Consider the following 19,382-nt stretch of genomic DNA (forward strand, 5'->3'; position numbering starts at 1 on the left):
GTGAGTCAGTTGACTGCTTCAGAGAACTAATTCAGACCAATTTGAGAATCAGTGATTCAGATGAACGGATCTGACATAACCACTTAAGGGAAAAATCACAGTGTATGTTCGTTGTTGCATGCAACCATCAATGACAAAGCTATAAAAAGAAAACTGTTTATTTACTGTCTATATTTTGCTTTCACTCAAAAAAAATGCTGTCTGACACAAACCTCACATGAGTAACAACCACAGTCTCAACAAAGAGATATAATCAGACTACATCAATAGAGACAGAGGATTTGAAACACCGCAAACGATATGACAGACACCTGGTCTTCTGGATGAAGCATGAGGAGCTCATTCAAAGCCTGACACTAATCACAATATGAAGAGGCATGACAGGAGGACACATGAGGACAGAGACGAGCTGTTTTAATGAGACTGAGAGAATAATCGCTCACATCTGAGCAAGGACACATCACTTATCACACCACAAAACAAAACCACAACACACAAAACACACAGTGCCAGAGGCCAGGATGTACAAAACACTGAGACATGAATCAGACAGTCTTTACATAGAAACACAGTATCTGCCTGCTACAAATCCCAGAGTTCAAAGGAGAAAAACTTAAAGCCTTGCCTACTTTCCCACTCATGGTCTTCCCGGTCAAAAGCGGATGAACACCTGAAATGTAACTAATATATATATATTTTTTTTCCCACTAAAATCATATATTTTTGTTCAATAATATTTTAGCTTTAACATATTTTGAGGGAATTTTATCGTACTAATTTATATGTTATTTTTTTTCCCATGGAAAACAATACATTTTTCAATTAATTCAGTATTTCGTGTTAAAATAGAGGCCTTTAAAATCAGTTTTTTGAAGGCAGATTGGTAAAAAAAGAAAAACATGGTGTAACCACTAGATGCAAAAGGCTACGTCTACATTAATCTGGAGACATTTGAAAATGTTTTCATTTCTAATGAAAACGTATAAATGTGGACATGGCCAAAGAGGACTGTAAATTTCTTTAGTTGTTTTTAGACATAATAACCTACTTTAATTAGGTTGTGGATTTTTTGATTTATAGACATTCTCAAAGACTACTTTTTTGTAAAGGTTTAGGTATTTTTTGTTTGAAATGTTGATTTGATGTGCCAGTTTTTGCATTATTACTACAGTCAAACCTGAACACAGCGAAAGCATTCTGTTACACACAACATCAAAAATGTAATAAAAATGAACAGGAATACTTTCAGAGCTTAATCCATCAGGATGTGATCTAATTTGATTCTTCTGGCTCAATTTTGCTATATTTTTATAGCCACAACGGTTCATTTGTGTGTATAATTGTGCATGTGTGAATGTGTTTAGTGTAGCCAAATGTCCTCAGTTATATAGTGAAATATTATGACAACTGAATAGTGAGGACATTTTACTGGCCCTCACTAGTTAAAAAGGCTTATAAATCGGCCCAAACATGTTTTTATTTCAATCTATTTATATAGATTATCCAATATCCTATTTATGCAATATCCTCACTAATATAATGAAACAAACATGTGTATGTGTGTGTTTTGCACTCAATGTTTTCGAGCTTAACCTTTACTTTGTGGTCATCTTTTTTCTTGCATTGTGGCTGACTTATTAATTTTATTTCACACATTTGCAAAAACCTGCACTGTGTTAGTCACACCAGTTCATATGTGTGTGTTTGGGGGATGTGATTGCTGTGCACTTTATTTCGTGGCTGATTTGTAGATTGTACATGCAAAAATGTTCTGTATTTTCATATTTGTTCCCCATTAATTTCCTATGGTGATCATTTTTGACTGAAGACCACAAGTGTGACAATTTGTTTCCAACCACCCAACCTTTTTTTTGTGGCAAGTTCCACAGGAGTCACAGAAATGTGTAGCGTTCTGATAAATTTATTTTTTAAAAATTTCAAAACGTTACGTTTTTTTGGTCCAAAGTGACCAAAGAACAGCAGAGGGTTAAGGTAATTAAACTGAATACTTTATTTCATTTGATTACCACAGTTTTTTTTTTTTTTTTTTATAATAAATTCATATTAAATCATAAATCCAGAAACATTAAAAGAACTTCTGAGTTGTAAAAAATTATTAAATGGTTAAAGTTTAACACATTCAATTGATTAGACATGCTTTTTGATTATTCAAATTTTAAACTATTTAAGCATTAAAATGGAATACAGAAAATGAAAATGGAAAAAAGTGAAATTGGGGGAAAAATGGATTTCATAGAGGTTATTTTTAAGGGATCACAGGCATGTTCACAATGTGAGACTATTCATAACGCAGTAACACTTTGCTGCCTTATAAGATGCACTTGCGGAGAAGACAATCCCAGAATGCACTGCAACAAGCTCAGTCTTGGATCTGTTGTACCTTTACAACGTCAGTGTTTGAAAAATGGCTGTTATGATGTTGAAAATGTCACTTTAGATTTAAGAGTGCTTATATTTATACATGAAACCCAGAAGCAACAGACTGACATGGGAACATTCAAGTGCCTGTATGGGAAAAGCACTGAGGAGGATTCTGGGAATGGAAAATCGAGACACGGTGGGCAATGCAAGGGACCCCAAGAAGGTCACAGCGGGTACTGAGAAAAGACACTAAAATAAACACAAGGGTCATCACTGCGGGACTGACTTCACCTGGGAGACACCATCAATTTCACGGCAATGTACACAAACACAAACACACATATCACAACACTGACACGCAGATGTTAAACAGGACCGGCATCTGTTGATTCATGCGTTTCCATCTCAGGTAGCGCTGCATTGTGGGTAAACATGCAGTGCAGAGCGTTGGTAGAGGTGTAAAACTTTGTGAACAGACATCTTTGATCATCTGGTAACACTTTACAATTAATTACATTAGTCAACATGAACTAAGAATGAAAAATACTTAATCTTAAATCTTAGTTAACGCTAATTTCAACATTTACCAATATATCTTTAAAATTAAAAGTTGTATCCGTAAATATTTTAACAGATCTGAGCTAACATGAACAAACAATGAACATTTGTACTTTTATTAACTAATACCGAGTTCAGACTACACCATATTTTTGTCTGTTACGATATTCACTGTGTCAGATTAGCTGATGTCAGACTACAGGCTGCTTCCTGACCAGTCATCTCTTGCCATATTTAATGACATGCGTGACATCATCAAGAAGGCGGAACTAGCAACCGACTACCAGAAACAAAGCACCTTCGCTATCTTTCGCCACCATTTATACACCACACACTATACGACATAAAACGGCGGACTCGTGTGTCCCGATGGCCATTGTCGTTAACGAATCACCAAGACACCCTACGTCAAACGGATCGTGCTGATATTGTGTAGTCTGAACCCAGCATAACATTAACAAAGATTAATAAACGCTGTTACAAATGTATTGCTCTTTGTTAGTTAATGCATTAACTAATGGGACCTTATTGTAAAGAGTTACCGATAATCTCATGAAGACACAAGTTAAATGGATATATAATGAGCAATAAAACTTTCTCAGTCCTTTGACTCTGATAAACATGAAGCTCATTAATATTAATGAGAGTGAGAGAGAAAGAGCAAGTACAGAGGTCTTGCTTTCTCAGTGAATTATTGGAAATCTTCCATCGCACACGTGAGCTGAACTTCAAACACTCTGGGTGGACACATTCATTCTTGCTCCAAAGATCAGCTTCACAGCGCACACACACACTTACTCTTGACACACACACACACACACTTACTCTTGACACACACAGGCCTACGTGTGCAAAGTCAGGAGTGAGACAGTGAGGGAGCCTGTGAAATTTACAGCACTGTGTCAACAACTAAATGAAATGTCACATATACAGTATCTCAGTAATAGGACAATAATCAACACGTCGTGTGTGGCAGCATACTGTAAGAATGATGCATTATGTAATGTGTCCAGAGAGTAAAACACAATACGCAAACATGCACAGCTGTATGGCTTTCGTACAGCTACAGTAATGATTTATCTAATACACAGATGGATCCAAACTAAATCCTACACCTAAAGACAACAACAAAATCAGCCAAAAACTGATTAATTCATTACAATTATACAAGCCAGACACAAACTAATCAACTAGCTGATTGCAATCATTATTTAAAGGGGTCCTTGATTATGATTTCACTTTTTTAACTTTAGTTAGTGTGTAATGTTGCTGTTTGAGCATAAACAACATCTGCAAAGTTACGACGCTCAAAGTTCAATGCAAAGAGAGATATTTTCTTTTACAGAAATCGCTTTTTAAGGACTACAACAAATGGCTGGTAGAGACTACAACGAGCTTCTTCCCAGGTTGGTGACATCACTAACCGTAAAATTTACATAAACCCCGCCCCCGAGAACACACAACAAAGGGGGCGGGGCCATGTTGGGCTGCTTTAGAGAAGAGGAAGAGTTGTTGTAGTAGAGTGTTGTTGTCATGCCGTCATTTTACACCGGACTGCTTCACAAACGAGGGTCAATTCAACACTGGATTTGCACAAAAGATTAACCCTCTGGAGTCTGAGGCTGATTTGGGGCATGGAGAAGTTTTGACATGCCCTGACATTATAAACATATAAATGACAAAAGTGTCATTACACTGTATTCAGCACAAACTAGGCTACAATAATATGTGAGGAACATGTATGTACATTTTTGAAGGAATAATGTTTATGCATGGTTATTGAAAAAACAAAAACTTAAGTCACTGAAATAAGGCCAAAAAAAGTATATTAAATCTATGTTCACAAGACTTTTGGGTATTGGAGGTTGTAGACTAGAGTTTTTGCTTCAGAATTATGTAAAAAATTATGCTGCCTACTCCTTCATATAAAACAATATATTGATTTAGTTTTTGTAAGACGCTTTTTGTCAAGAAACACAGTATGCGTGGAGGCGTGAATCTGCATGAATAATGGGCCATTTACACCTGAGAAGACAAAGGAATCACATAGTAATGATCTGAAATGACTTGCATATTAATGAGGCCTATCAGTCAGGTAGGCTGTGAAAAAAACCCTCTGTAATAATGTCTCAGCTCATCACAAACAGCAGTACTGTGAAATATTATTACAATTTAAAATAATGGTATTCTATTATATTCTTTAAAATATAATGTATTTCTGTGGTGCAAAGTGTCTGAACAATTATGTTACCTCTGTGGCATTTCATATAGGCTTTTAGCTTAAAAGCATGCACATTTGGAGAAATATTGATGGATTCTTATATATTTCTGTCAATATTCTATACTGAGAAATAATATTTATTGTCATCACTATGAGTGCTGGATACTGTGTTTTTAATTCATACTTGCAGCCGGAGGGTGCTCTTTACACCTTTAGTCCACAAATTCATAATATAAAGAAGAAAAGGAACTAGGAACTAACGGCATGTCTTCTAGAGATCGCTAACCATTGCTGTAACATCCAAATAAACACTTTTCAAGACAATAAATACACGATTGAGACAATGAATGCATGTATTGCCTCTGAATTTGCGTCTGAATAGCGCTGGCTCCGTGGGCGTGGCCGCATTAGCGGATAATGAGCTGAATCACAGACTTCTGACATGGCTCTCTTTTCATACAGATTACATAAACACAGAATGTTTGTTTTCGATTTGACTTGCACGATTTAAAACCTGACATTTCAACATTTCTTTAGACGTAAGTGTCTTTTTTTTTTTTGTCATTAGTATTCATAAGTTACAGTTCATTTTCTGAGAACTATCAGATTGGACTTCGTTCAGAGGGAGAGGAGAGATCACGCATCATGTTAGTTTTCTTTATTTTACAAAAAGCACAACATTGTATTTTTACTCTGAGTGTACACAAATACACTCTGAGTGTACACAAAGAGCTGTTAAAGCTCCACCCTCTTCTGGAAAGGGGGGCGGGAGCAGCAGCTCATTTGCATTAAAAGGGACACACAAAAACAACAAGTTTTTGCTCAAACCCAAATAGGGACAAATTTGACAAGCTATAATAAATGATCTGTGGGGTATTTTGAGCTGAAACTTCACAGACACATTCTGGAGACACCAGAGACTTATATTACATCTTGTAAAAGGGGCATAATAATAGGTCCCCTTTAAGGTGGTATTCGAACTGATACTGGAGTATGTTTATTAAAAAGTCAGTCGTTTGATGCCAATTTTTAATTGTTGCACAAAGCAAATGGACTAAAAAGCTCTGTTGGGCAATTAAATATATTTTAAAGGCCGTAGACAACAGTTTTTAAATTATTTAATGTGCCACAGAGCAAACATTAAAACATCACAATGTTCCTGATGTTTATTGAATAATAGTCTGCCAGTGGTTCTTGGGAGTTTTAAATTGTAAACAACTTGATTTAAGTTTCAAAGCCAAACACAATGGCACCGGTGATGAGAATTAACAGCTCCATTCCTTCTGCCTGATAAAAAAGCAGATGAAAGACAAAGAGCAGCTCAACCCAGCATTCAGTGAACAAATGAAGACTTTGAGGTGTTTAACCAAAAAGACAATTAAATTATTAAAATCACAATAATCTGTATGTCAATTAATAATCAACAAAAATCCATGTTCATGATAGCCACAGTTCAAGGTCTACATTTAAAGAACGAATCACAAATGACCATGAAGATAATGTGTCCAGGGTGTGAAATAAGTACATTGTGCTGAAGTCCACACTTAACTCAAAAGGTAAGCAGTATGGAAACTTAATGTGATTAACCAGCAGATATTGATATCAGGAGCTGATTAATGATGGATGTTAAAGGGACAGTTCACCCAAAAATGAAAATGATTTACTCACTCTCAAGCCATCCTAGGTTTATATGACAATCTTCTTTCAGACGAACACAATCTGAGATATACTTTAAAATATCCTTAGTCGTCCAAGGTTTATAATGTTTGTGAATGGTAACCCACATTCTGAAAACTGAATCCTCTGACATTTCTCTTTAAAATTTCTAGTTTTAGACCAGTGTTTTGTTTTGCTCTCTCCTCTTGGCCTCCACGTTCGTCATTGCGTTCGGGTCAAAAGTTGCTCCAAATTGACGTACGCAATATGCATACGGCCGCCTGCCGGAAGCTCGTATATTTGAATTTATAAAGTTTTATATATGAATATTTTTCTTACAAAAACACATCCCTTCGCTTCAAAAGGCCTTTATTAACCCACCGTTTACATCCAGCTCATCCAGCACGAGCTGCAGAGTTTATGCAGTGCAGCAGGAATCAGAGTTCACGAATCAAGTGATGAGATGACTGACAAGACTATGGCGGAGGATTTGTGGCACAACAGAGCCTCAGCATTTTAGTAGCCCGCATTTTGAAAGCGTGCATGCTGATATTTCCTTATATGAAAGCTATCTTAGGCTGGGCTGTGTAGCTGTAATCATCTCTAGCTCTGTATCATGTTTCAATAAAAATGTGGTCTCTATTTGCACTTTAAATACTGAGAGTACTTTGATTATGGTTGCACTTATTGTTTGCACTTAAGACTAAGAGAAAACTGTTATTCATTTTTATGTATACTTTTTTTATTTCTATGGTCAATTTGTGGAAAGGAGTTCAGTTAGGAGGTCAAAAGTTGTAGAAGCTCATAAATCATGTATAGTGAGGTCTGATGACACAAGTGAAATCATACAGAAAAGAAGCCAGTCAATTGAGTTTGTGGCAAAACCTTTTACAGTGCTTGAGTATTGTTGTCTTTTACTGCATATGATAATTCATACTCAGAAAGCAGAACTGAAATGATATTCAATACAAGATGATTAGTTAAAACATTTCAAAATACACCTACAGACTATTTTTCTAGTCATGTATTTCATAATTGAGGATTTCTTACAAATACTGTGTAAAAATCATTCTCTTGAACTCAATCTTGTGTCTCGTCTTGTGAGCTAACGGTCTCGTCACACTCCTAAGAGAGACGGCAAACAGATGAGTAAATCACTGTTTACTGAGAAATTCAGTCTTGGATCTGGCTTTGGAAATCAGAAACACAGGAAGGTGGGACCAGCTTGAATACAAGAGGAAAAGACAAAGGAAACACAGGTCATGTTAACTGACAGCTTAGGACACAGGATGCAAAGGAAGGGAGCATGTCATGTGACTAACTAACCTGCTTTTATCGCTAGGTTAAAGTGTGTCTAGATGTGACTACAGATTCCTGGTTGGAGCAAACACAGGAGGAAGGAAGTAGAAGACAGGAGAGATGAGCACAGGGACTTTCTGACTTGACCCCAGGGTCACCAAACAGGATTCCATCAGCAGGGAGCAAACTTCCCGTTTCAGACAACAGGCCCGTCGTACGCCTCTCTCGTTATCTCTTTTCCTTTTATTCCAGATCTACATAACCTCTTTTCTCACTCGTATTTAAAAATAAAAATCTTTCCCTCCTACATCCCGGTGTCTCCACGGTGCCATCACCACCTCCTCGGTTTTCTTTACAGGACATTTCAGGGTTCACTAACTAATATGGAGGCCGTTTGACACCTTCACACACAGATTCACTCAAACCCATTTTAACAAAAGCCCTCTGAAAGCCTGAGGCGCTCAATGGCTGCAGCAGAAATGGGCTAATCGAACTTTACAACAGCTCTGCAGTGACTGCCTCAAGATTTAAAGGGACAAAACGCCTCCAGTCGATCTTCACAATAACAAAAATGTGATTCACCAACCTGCAGATGTCATTAGCAGTGTTGGGGAAGGTTACTTTTAAAAGTAATGCATTATTGTGTTACTCCCTAAAAAAGTAACTGTTACTTAGTTACTTTTTATGAAAAGTAATGTTTTACATTACTTTTGTGTACTCACCTGGGCTGGGCTTGCTTGTTTGTTTTTTAATAACAAGAAAAACATATATATTTTTGGCAAATATTAATGCCCTTTCACGCCAAAAGTGAAATGAATACGCCTCAGGCTTAAGAAAATGCATATTCATGCCTATACAGTAAAGGGCGCAGTTCAAACAAACTATTCAGCTGTGCTGCCATTCTGGACACAAGAATAGGAACAGGAGATAGTGTTGTCACTTCGATACCAAATCGGTACTGAAATTTTAAAAATGTGATTCATAAACACCTCTGATTGGCCATTGTGTTCACGCGCTCAACAGATATGTCTGTGATTGGCTACAATGATCAACACATGGGAGTGTTTGAATTTGAAAGCGTTTTGAAAGTAGGAGGTGTCTATCTGCGGACCGGTCCCACTGAGAGACGCCTGCTCTCAAACCATGTGTATCTGTGTAAGCGCTCAGTGAAGAGCATCATTGACTTTTTACAACATGTTTTTGAAGCATTGATCGTTGTAGCCAATCACAGACATATCTGATGAGCGTGTGAACACAGTGGCCAATCAGAGGTGTTTACGAATACGCTCAACAGCACTCAAAGAGTCACATTCTTAAAATTTCAGTATCAAAAGTCGGTACTTTTGAAAACACTACTTGACAGGTGCTTCAAACCGTGAGATCGCATACAGTGAAAGATGCCGTAATGGGTCAAAATGAGTGTTTGTTTTTGCTTGTAAGAGTTTCTGCGTCGCATATGTTCTCTCAAAACAATGTGTATATTGTGTTGCGTGTAATGGTAAATTGCAGCATGCATTTGTGGGAAGCTTTGATGCTTTCAACTCAATGAGAGCAAAATAAAACTGCATGAATCGAAGCCTTTGCGGTGTCGTTGATCCCCTTAACCACACCCACTTTTGTAGCATTTTTCAAAAGTGCGTTGAGAACTGACTGCTGCTGAAACAGGGGGTTTCTTGACCCTTTAAAGACAAAGTGTGAAAATTGTAGCACTAGCATCACTAAAAACAATCGTAACAATAACAATTGCTTTCAAACCAGTTTCACAAAGATAGGTTTTGACAAAGAAACCGCTGCCGGTCAAGCAGAGGTGAGGAAAACAGGTCCTGCCGTCTGTTTCAGACATTTCAACTCTGGTTGTGTTGTCTGAGGAAATGCAAGCAAGCACACTTTGTGTGATACTCATTTGTGGTTTGAGTCCAAACCAGGTCACAGTCATGACTTCAGATGGTGGCCCAGAGTTTACCATGTGACAGAAGGTGAGGACATGCACACAATGGCTGAGAGAATGAGAACAAGCCACTTGATAGACCTCCCCTGGGTTTAGCACATCACACTAATCGAAAATGCAAATGCAAACACACTGACACACACACACACACACACACACAATGTCATTGACATTTTAAAATGCACTTGACTCCCTTTCTCTCCTAGGCAGCTGTAACTACAAAAACCGTTGCCTTTATCAAATATTCAGCAGGTCAATACAAGAGTGTGTGAGTGTGTGTGTGTGTGTGTGTGTGTGTGTACATATGTTGGGCATGAGTGCCAAGTGATGATATATTTATAAACTGTAAAAATTAGCCTACTTTATAAAAAGTGGCAGGTGTGCAAATACGACTTTGTGAATCAGTATATATTTTTAGCACATCTTCTCAGAAATGACGCATGCATGGATAGTTTTAGGGAAAAACAGAAGATTCGATTTCTCTGAAATACAGTTATGAAGACATTAAAAAGCCATTTTTTTCAATGCAATTGCTTTTTGCAATGAAAGCTTTGATGAAAATTAGCATGCTAAAGTAATATATGTCATCCTACAGCGATGTTCTGCCACGACAAAAAGTACCAATGCTGCCGTTTTATTTCACCAGAGCTTCATTTAATGTCTGAAAGGCTTTTACACACCGTTTATTGAACTCGGTGACACTGCCGACATCAGCGTTAATAAAAGATGCACGTCCATAAAAACTCTCCTCTTCATTGTCTGCCTCAGTGCTGCTGTAAACTAATGACAACGAGCTCCTCTTCTGTTACAGAGTAAACATCCAGTTTCTGTTTTATCACCACACATGGGCTAATACTGAACTCACTCAGAACAATTTTTATAAGATTAGTCATACCTGCACCACTGAAAGAAAATACTGTGTTTATTTGGTGAGATGTTTGTGTGTAAATGACTCACAAAAAAATGTGGCATGCAAATGTTGTGAAGATCATATCATTTTCCCATTTTGTGGAGCCAGAGAGGTTCAGCACATGAGAATCAAGTCGTGTTTACAGAAGACTGACGGGTCGGTAACTCATCTGGTAGCAGTTTTGATCAGGTTCTCCTGTGGTTTAGGTTTGGATAAATGAAAGCTGTTCTGGACTGGAATAAATGAGAGAGCAATCTGAGCAATATTCAGCACAAACCCACATGAATTCTCTCAAAAAACCACAGCAGAATACACACAGGACCTGCCGGGTTTGGACACCAAAGAAAGCGTTCACAAACACGACAGGAAGACCCAAGATTGATCCATTTTATCTCTAGTAAAACCAGCAAAAAGAAACAAAAACCATCAGTTCAAAATGAGTGTAACTCGATACACACGGTTTGCACATTTAAATTGCTTTTATGATTTCTGCTTTTCCTCTTTTGTCTCATCATCTCTGATTCTTTCTCTTTTACTTCTCTTTACTCTCCTTGCTAAAGGTGCTAAAGAGGATGTTTTGTTTCATACATTTTTGCAATATTACTTGAAACTGTCTTTACGAACTGATAAAAGACTATTTATTAGGTGCACTGAAAGTAATAATATTAATATACATCATCTGTGCACGAGGTAGGGCCTTAAAAACATCAGCCGATCGCGTAAACGATTGGCCCTCTGGCTTGTCAATCACTGCCGTGACGTTCCTTGTGAGAGACGTGCGCGGCTGCGCGCTCCAGTAACTTTCCACACTCCACAGGCGCCGCATGCAATGTTTTTGTCAGGAGACAGGAGTAACAACTGCAGATTATGAGTTACCTGCGGTGAGTCCGACATAATGAATCCACTAACACGACACGGCAAATGCCGGTGGTAAACACTCGTGTTCCAATACTCGTGCACGAGTTTTGGGAGCCGTTCCCTCGAAATGAGCTGTGAAGGAGGGGGGTTGTTCTTACGCATGCACTCATTTCAAAAACTCACTAACAGTCTTTGGTTTCTCAGTCGACGAAAAGATCCTCTTTAGCACCTTTAAGAACTGTTTTCTGATGTATATATTAGAGTAAAATAACCGTTTTATTTTACAGTACAAGAGTGTTGTTAAAATATTAAACAAAAGAAATATAATGTATTTTTAATAATAGCCACAATAGTGGGAATGTGGCTTAAGAAAGCTCAAGTAAAATGATATATTTAAAAACAAAAAAAAACAACACATTTTCAACACAAGAAAAAATCTGTGAAGGAATTACTTTGAAACAATTTTCACTCCACGTGAAAATGCAGGTAAATTTCACAAATAAATGACAAAGAAATGGCAAGTATAGGGCCCTATGATTTCTGTGATGGAGAAAACGTGGATGGAATCACGGAATCAAGTCATAAAAACTGAATTTTCTGTATAATGTTTGAAGTAGAAAGAATCAAATAGGGCTTTCTTGTAAAACATACTCCAATATGTTTATTTACAACTTCAAAAAATTATTTTATAACAGTGAAGCCTTTCCTAAATGATCCAACCATAAAGGAATTTTGTCATCCGAGTAGTCATTTTGCAGCTTTTTTTTTTTTTTTTAAATCACTAAATTAAATTTTCTATGCAGATGCGCTCCCCAACAAAACCACCCCACTCATTCCAGAAATGAATATCTTTGGTTTAAAATAAAAGCAAATGAAAATGATCAATAAGGCCATCCTTAAAAATATTCTTGTTTGCCGTAACCCGACCGACCCTGTCAATTTAGGACCGACTCAAATTTTTTATTTTTTTTGCTTTAAGTCCGACCGACTTGCCGGTTGTAAATTTGCGTTAAGACCGACCTTTTTTTTTTTTTTTTTTTTTTTTACTCTTCAAACAACTAATACAAAAGCAATAAAATAATATTAATTATATTTTAGTAGGCCTACATACAAACGAAGGCTACGTTCTTTCTTTTAAATAAAAACCGTCATCTATGTTTACACTATTGGTTAACGGATGTCACACTATGGCCGGTGCGTTCGCTTCGTCTCAAACCGTTGAGAGACGAGACGTGCTGACAGATAAAATAATTACATGATTGTGATAGCCTACGTATATTTGTCTGATTTCTTCAAGCTGTCGTATTTACCATGTTTACTATGGTAATAGTGCGCATAGTCTTGGTGATCAGAATCCACATCGGATCACAAACATAAGTTATTTAAAACACTTGCTGCTGTCTGAAAGTGAGTTTTGAGCTAAAATGATTTTAAAAGTCTTTAATGCTGGTGTTAGCTGGTAACCTACATGTAATCATCGGCGCCTCCGTCTCCACACACAGATAAACTCCGCCTTTGTTCGTAACCACTCCCTCCTCAAGCCCGAGCTGGCCCACTTTGGACCAAGGTATTCGGCGGGCCGAAAAACCCGGGCCGTTGGCCCCGAGGAAGCCCCGATGAGGCACGATCAAGCCCCGGAAGTGACAGTGGAGACACGATTGGCCCTCGCTTTAGGCCCGACAGTGGAAACACGGCTGCGCCCGAAGCCACGGGTTGAAAGACCCAGTCAGTGACGTCACGATATGCTAATTTGTTTAAATTCATACCTACGTAATCACCATCACCAAAATTATACTTTTTTTTTTTTACATTGAAACTTGAAAAAAAAAATATAGACCTACCTACCGACCCTTTTTTTTTTTTTTTTTTTTACTGTTACTGCAAACCAAAATATTTTTAAGGATGGCCCAAATGCCAAGAATGGTGCAACACAAGCACTTGTCTTTCCTCTTCAACATTTATCTTCTTTCTTCTGTAAACTCTGCCTGTCCTGACATGTGCTACACAAGATTCCACGGCGACGTTTGCAATGACCCGCCCTGCACCAGAATAACCTGTACCTGTGTGTACCTGTCCTCCTGAATATCCCTGATACACCGAGAGCTTTCCCTCTGCTCCTGTCAGACTATGACACAATCCAGGTCCAGCACAGCTCAAAGAAAAAATTGCATGTTTACGGGCCACGCTTTCAGAGAGCTTAGCAAGAAAGCAAGAGGCAGAGAGAGAAAAAAAAAAATCCAGCTCACGTGAGGCTAAAACTTGGCAGGCGAAAGCACATAGTTCAAGTTCAATGCACTGTGAGTGCTGAAAGCTGTGTGCCGCGGTCCCTTTGTTGATGTTTTTTTTTCTTGGGCTGAATATGGTGGTTGATAACAGATCCAGCTCAAAACACTACGAACTGTAAATGCAGAAAAAAAGAACTTTGCTGGATGTGTTGTACATTAAATTTAAAGGGGTCCGTAATTATGATTTCGCTTTTTTAACTTTAGTTAGTGTGTAATGTTGCTGTTTGATCATAAACAACATCTGCAAAGTTACGACGCTCAAAGTTCAATGCAAAGAGAGATATTTTCTTTTACAGAAATCGCTTTTTAAGGACTACAACAAACGGCTGGTAGGGACTACAACGAGCTTCTTCCTGGGTTAGAGACATCACAAACCTCAAAATTGACATAAACCCCGCCCCCGAGAACACACAACAAAGCGGGTGAGGCCATGTTGGGCTGCTTTAGGAGAGGAAGAGTTGTTGTAGTAGAGTGTTGTTGTCATGCCGTCATTTTACGCCGGACTGTTTCACAAACGAGGGTCAATTCAACACAAAAAGATGAACATGACGGCACATGCTAGTGAGGAGTTGAATCAACATAAATTTATCCACTAACCATTCAGAAACGTCCAGTTTCATTCTAAAAGTTGTAACTTCTTCCTGAGTCTCTCCATCAGTGTCGACTCCGGTTTGAACAATGTAAGGCTGAACACCGTTACTGACAATCCTCATTTTGGCTGCGTGAGATTCTCCAGCTTTGTTGTTGTTGAGCTGTTAAAGCTCCGCCCTCTTCTGGAAAGGGGGTGGGAGCAGCAGCTCATTTGCATTTAAAGGGACACACACAAAAACGGCGTGTTTTTGCTCACACCCAAATAGGGGCAAATTTGACAAGCTATTAGGGGTGTGACAAGATTAAATTGTGACGAGATTTCTCGTCGAGGCAAAAAGCAGTCTCGTGATAGTGTGAGGGTGAAATTAGGATATAATATGCCACCGCTACATTTACATTATGCCTACACTGTCATTTTGCTTTTTATAGAAATAAAAAAACATTTAATTCAGTTGGATAACGTCGTTGCCGCTCCCTATTCACAGAGTAAGCGCGACCGCGAAAGTGAAAGTAAACGCGAGCGCGTGTTCAAACGCGATGTCTATACCCTGCATTTGAAAGCGGCTCCCTGATGAATGCAAATATCTTCCAATATGAAAGCTACCTTAGGCTGGGCAGTGTAGTTGTAAGCATCTCTAGCTCTGTATCATGCTTGAAAAATTGGTCTCTATTTGCACTTTGAATATTGAGAGAGTGCTTTGATTATGGTTGCACTTGATTGCACTTAATACTAAAAGAAAACTGTTATTTATTTTTATGGTAACACTTTACAATAAGGATTCATTAGTTAACGTTAGTTAACTTTACATGAACTAAGGAAGAACAATACTTCTACACTATTTTAGTTAATGTTAATTTCAACATTTACTAATACATTGTTACAATCAAAAGTTGTTTTTGTTAACATTACTTAATGCACTATCATGAACTAACCATGAATGACTATTTTTATGTTTAACTAACATTAACAAAGATTAATAAATACTGTAGCAAAGATATTGCTCATTGTTGATGTTGGTTAATACATTAATGTTTATAAATGAGACCTTATTGTAAAATTTTACCATTTTTATTTATACTCTTATTATTTCTATGATCAATTTGTGGAAAGGAGTTCAGATAGGAGGTCAAAAGTTGTAGAAGCTCATAAATCATGTACAGTAAGGTCTGAAGAGACTGAAATCATACAGAAGAGAAGTCAGTCAATTGAGTTTTGCGGCAAAACGTTTAACAGTGCTTGAGTATTGTTGTCTTTTACTGCATATGATAATTCCTACTCCGAAAGTAGAACTGAAATTACATTAATTACAAGATGATTTAGTTAAAACATTTCAAATGCACCTGCAGATTATTTTTCTAGTCATCTTTGAGGATTTCTTAAAAATAGTGTGTAAAAATCTCGTCTCGTTCTCGTGAACTCAATCTCATGTCTCGTCTCGTCAGGTACCTGTCTCGTCACACCCCTACAAGCTATAATAAATGATCTGTGGTATTTTGAGCTGAAACTTCACACACACATTCTGGAGACACCAGAGACTTATATTACATCTTGTGAAAGGGGCATTGTAAGTCCCCTTTAATACTTATCAAATCACTAATCCTATGTAGAGCAATAGAAGCATGCATCACTAACAATGTGAAAAAGAGCATGTTGGATTCGTTAAGCGATGTTGACAGACCGATTAAATCAGACTGAGTGTCTGTGAAATTGTTTGTGTCATCACACGGATTGATCCTTCACAATCCGCCTCCATCTCCTGAGGTCTGAAATTCACAAATCTAATCAAGTCCAATTCAACAGCCCGAGTGTCTCACAAAAAGACACACAATTAACACCGTTTCCAGCTAATGCGCTGATCTGAGCGCTGAAGCAGCGAGACCCAGTTTTATAGGGACACACAATGAGGCATTCTGGGTTTTGATCAGATATCCATGTGGACGGTATAATCCTGTTGTGTCTGCAAGGGTTAAGCCTGTCTGATTTTGGGGTGGTCCTGTGGTCTTAGACACTTAAAACTGTAATGTGTGAGCCGTTTAAGTATGCGTGAGTCATGTGAGGACAGTGTAATCGCAGGCGGGAAGAGCGGTGTGACACAATAACCTGTTTTTTGTGAGGATTTATGAGGACAGATTTGCTGCCGTATGTGTGCTGAATCAATCTGAATAAAGCTGCTTCATATTCTAGAACGGCATTCGGAGAGAAACAGATTTACTAAGCAAGAGAAATAGGTTTAGATGCACTTTGAATGCAGAAAATGTGTCTGTTTAGTGTTTATGCACTCTTGAGATTACTAGAAAATACTTTGCCCAGTGACCAGAGCCCAAAATTAACAGCAGCAAGTGCCAAATGAGAGTAAGAAAACAGTTTAAACACAGTGGCCAGATGGCAGGTACATTTATGAGGAACTGCAACATAATACATGGCTGAAATCAAACGGTTAGAATGAGTCTGTTCCTCGCTGTAACACAAGAGAGTCAATACACAGACGTACAATCCGTCAACTGAAGAAAACATTCATTGGGGCCCTAGCGGAATCGCAGAATTCAGTCATAAAAATGGAATTTACTGTATATGGCGGAATGTCACAGAATTTGTCAAATTTTTGATGAATAAATAAAAAGTAGGTCAGTACACTTAAATCAAGTCACAATATAGACTAGTGTCTGTGAAAATTAAACCGCAAAAAACTATTTAAATACGAATGCGTGACGCTCGTGGTGTTTTCAGCCTCTGCCGCCTCACTATATGAGGACATGAATCCATAACTTCATCTCCAGAGCCGCTCTGAGTCACTTCATGAGCATTTTACCATTTCATTTGAGAAAAACTACCGTCATATCATAAACAGAAACTCAAGGCAACCCGTCAAAACAAAAGTTTGGTTCAACTTGAAGAAATTGTGACAGAAATATAATACTGTTGTATAGTAGAATTTAGCTAGTCTCAATTTAATAATACTATATAATAATTGTATTTTTGTAAGGAATAATCACAATTTTTCTTCCGTTTTAATTTTAACAGTAAAGCTCTGTTGTGCGGCACTTTGTTTGACAAAAACTTTTGTTTAATGTCATATGATTAAAAGATAAATTAAATTAATGTTTTATGCCTTCATTTGATTGCCAGAAAAATTAAAATACACAAAACAGAATTTCTGAAAAAAAAAAAAAAAAAAGATTTCATAAAAATGCCATTTAAAAAAATAATAATAAATGTTATTGGTTTTATGAATTAAATTAATTAGATATGCTTTTTGATTATAAAAATATAATTAAACCATTCAAATGGAATACAGAAAACGTAAAACAGAAAACACAAAAATTTGTAAAAATAAAACAGGGAATTTTTTTTTTACATTTTATAGGGCCCTAAAAAATATATGTTTTGTTAAACTTTTAATAAATTGCTGTTAAATTGTGCAAGTTTCATGATTTCAATTATTTAGACATGCTTTTTAATTACTAACCATTTAAAAAAAAATGTAAACAGAAAAAAAACAGAATTCGGAAAAAACAAAAAAAACAAAAAGAAATTCAGAAAGAATTTCATAGGACCCTACATTCATCATGGCTTGTGCATCATTTCTCGAAAAACTAGGAATATTCCTTGCATCAAGCTACAAATTATAGGGAGCAAAAAGCCCAATATTGTCCTATTTTTGACAGAAAGATGCAAAATGGCTTATATATGATGCACAACGACCTGCACTGAAACGAAAATGCAAGGACTAATCAGTTAAATAATTAAATATAGAAAAAAAAAATTTGTAAAAAAGGTGTCATTGCCGGTAAGCAATATTTAAGGCTGATAAATTCTGTCAATTCATTCACCATTGGTCCAGTGTGGCAGAAAGTTAATTTTGTACCCTAAATGTCACATTTCCATCACACGCTTGAGTTTAATACCAAAGTTAATATTTATGCTAAACCATAATGGTTAGAGTTCAACAAATACACAGCTGAAAAAAGCCACTCTCACGTCACACAGAGTCTTAAAACAAAGGAGCCATTTTTCTCTCGCTCAAAGCCAAAATGCAAAACACCAAATTAGAATGTCGAACTCACAGCATCTACCGGCAGCTTTAAACACAAACTACCTGAACACAGGCTGTGCACATGCTCACAAACCTACAAATCCCCTCATTCACCAATCCTGACTATTTCAGACTTCACTTCTCATTTTTGGGTGTTTAATGAGTTTGCTTATGGCTAAAACGGCAGAGCAGACTTGTATATTCCTTTCCCTGCATCTTCGGTAAGAGTTTCGGTTTAATCATTGAAGGACCAGCTGTAGCAGGGTCGCCATAAGGACTTGTACCTCTCCAGCCGTCTCCATAACAACACAACCTTCGCCCTGTTTCCTCATTTTCAGTGGTGACGCAAGATACTTCAAGCATGGAGTGTTGCAGCACATGTCGAAATCTGTGTGGTCATGAGTTAATCTTCAATGCAATGCAGGGAATTCTCATTTCAATCTGTTTGTCTAATATCTAGGGCTAATCAGATCATAAGCAATCAACCTGAATGGTGCATTAAGCAGTTACCTGAGCACATTCAGCAACATCTAACATCCAAGACATATTAAAAGGCAAATACAGTGTCTCTGGGCTTCAGCAGGTGCACAAGCTTGAATTTAGCATGAATTGGGGGAAAATAGGCCACAGTCTGTCTATG

The 19,382-nt window shown here is 37.4% G+C and overlaps 1 protein-coding gene across 2 annotated transcripts in view; it reads right to left on the reverse strand.

Moving 5' to 3' along the window:
• LOC125253620 (ceramide transfer protein) overlaps positions 1-19,382 on the reverse strand; it is a 49,648-nt gene that overhangs the window by 25,875 nt on the left and 4,391 nt on the right. The gene's annotated exons all lie outside the window — the stretch shown is intronic.

The sequence above is a fragment of the Megalobrama amblycephala genome, linkage group LG18 (genome assembly GCF_018812025.1).
Source record: "Megalobrama amblycephala isolate DHTTF-2021 linkage group LG18, ASM1881202v1, whole genome shotgun sequence".
Classification (NCBI taxonomy): Eukaryota; Metazoa; Chordata; class Actinopteri; order Cypriniformes; family Xenocyprididae; genus Megalobrama; species Megalobrama amblycephala.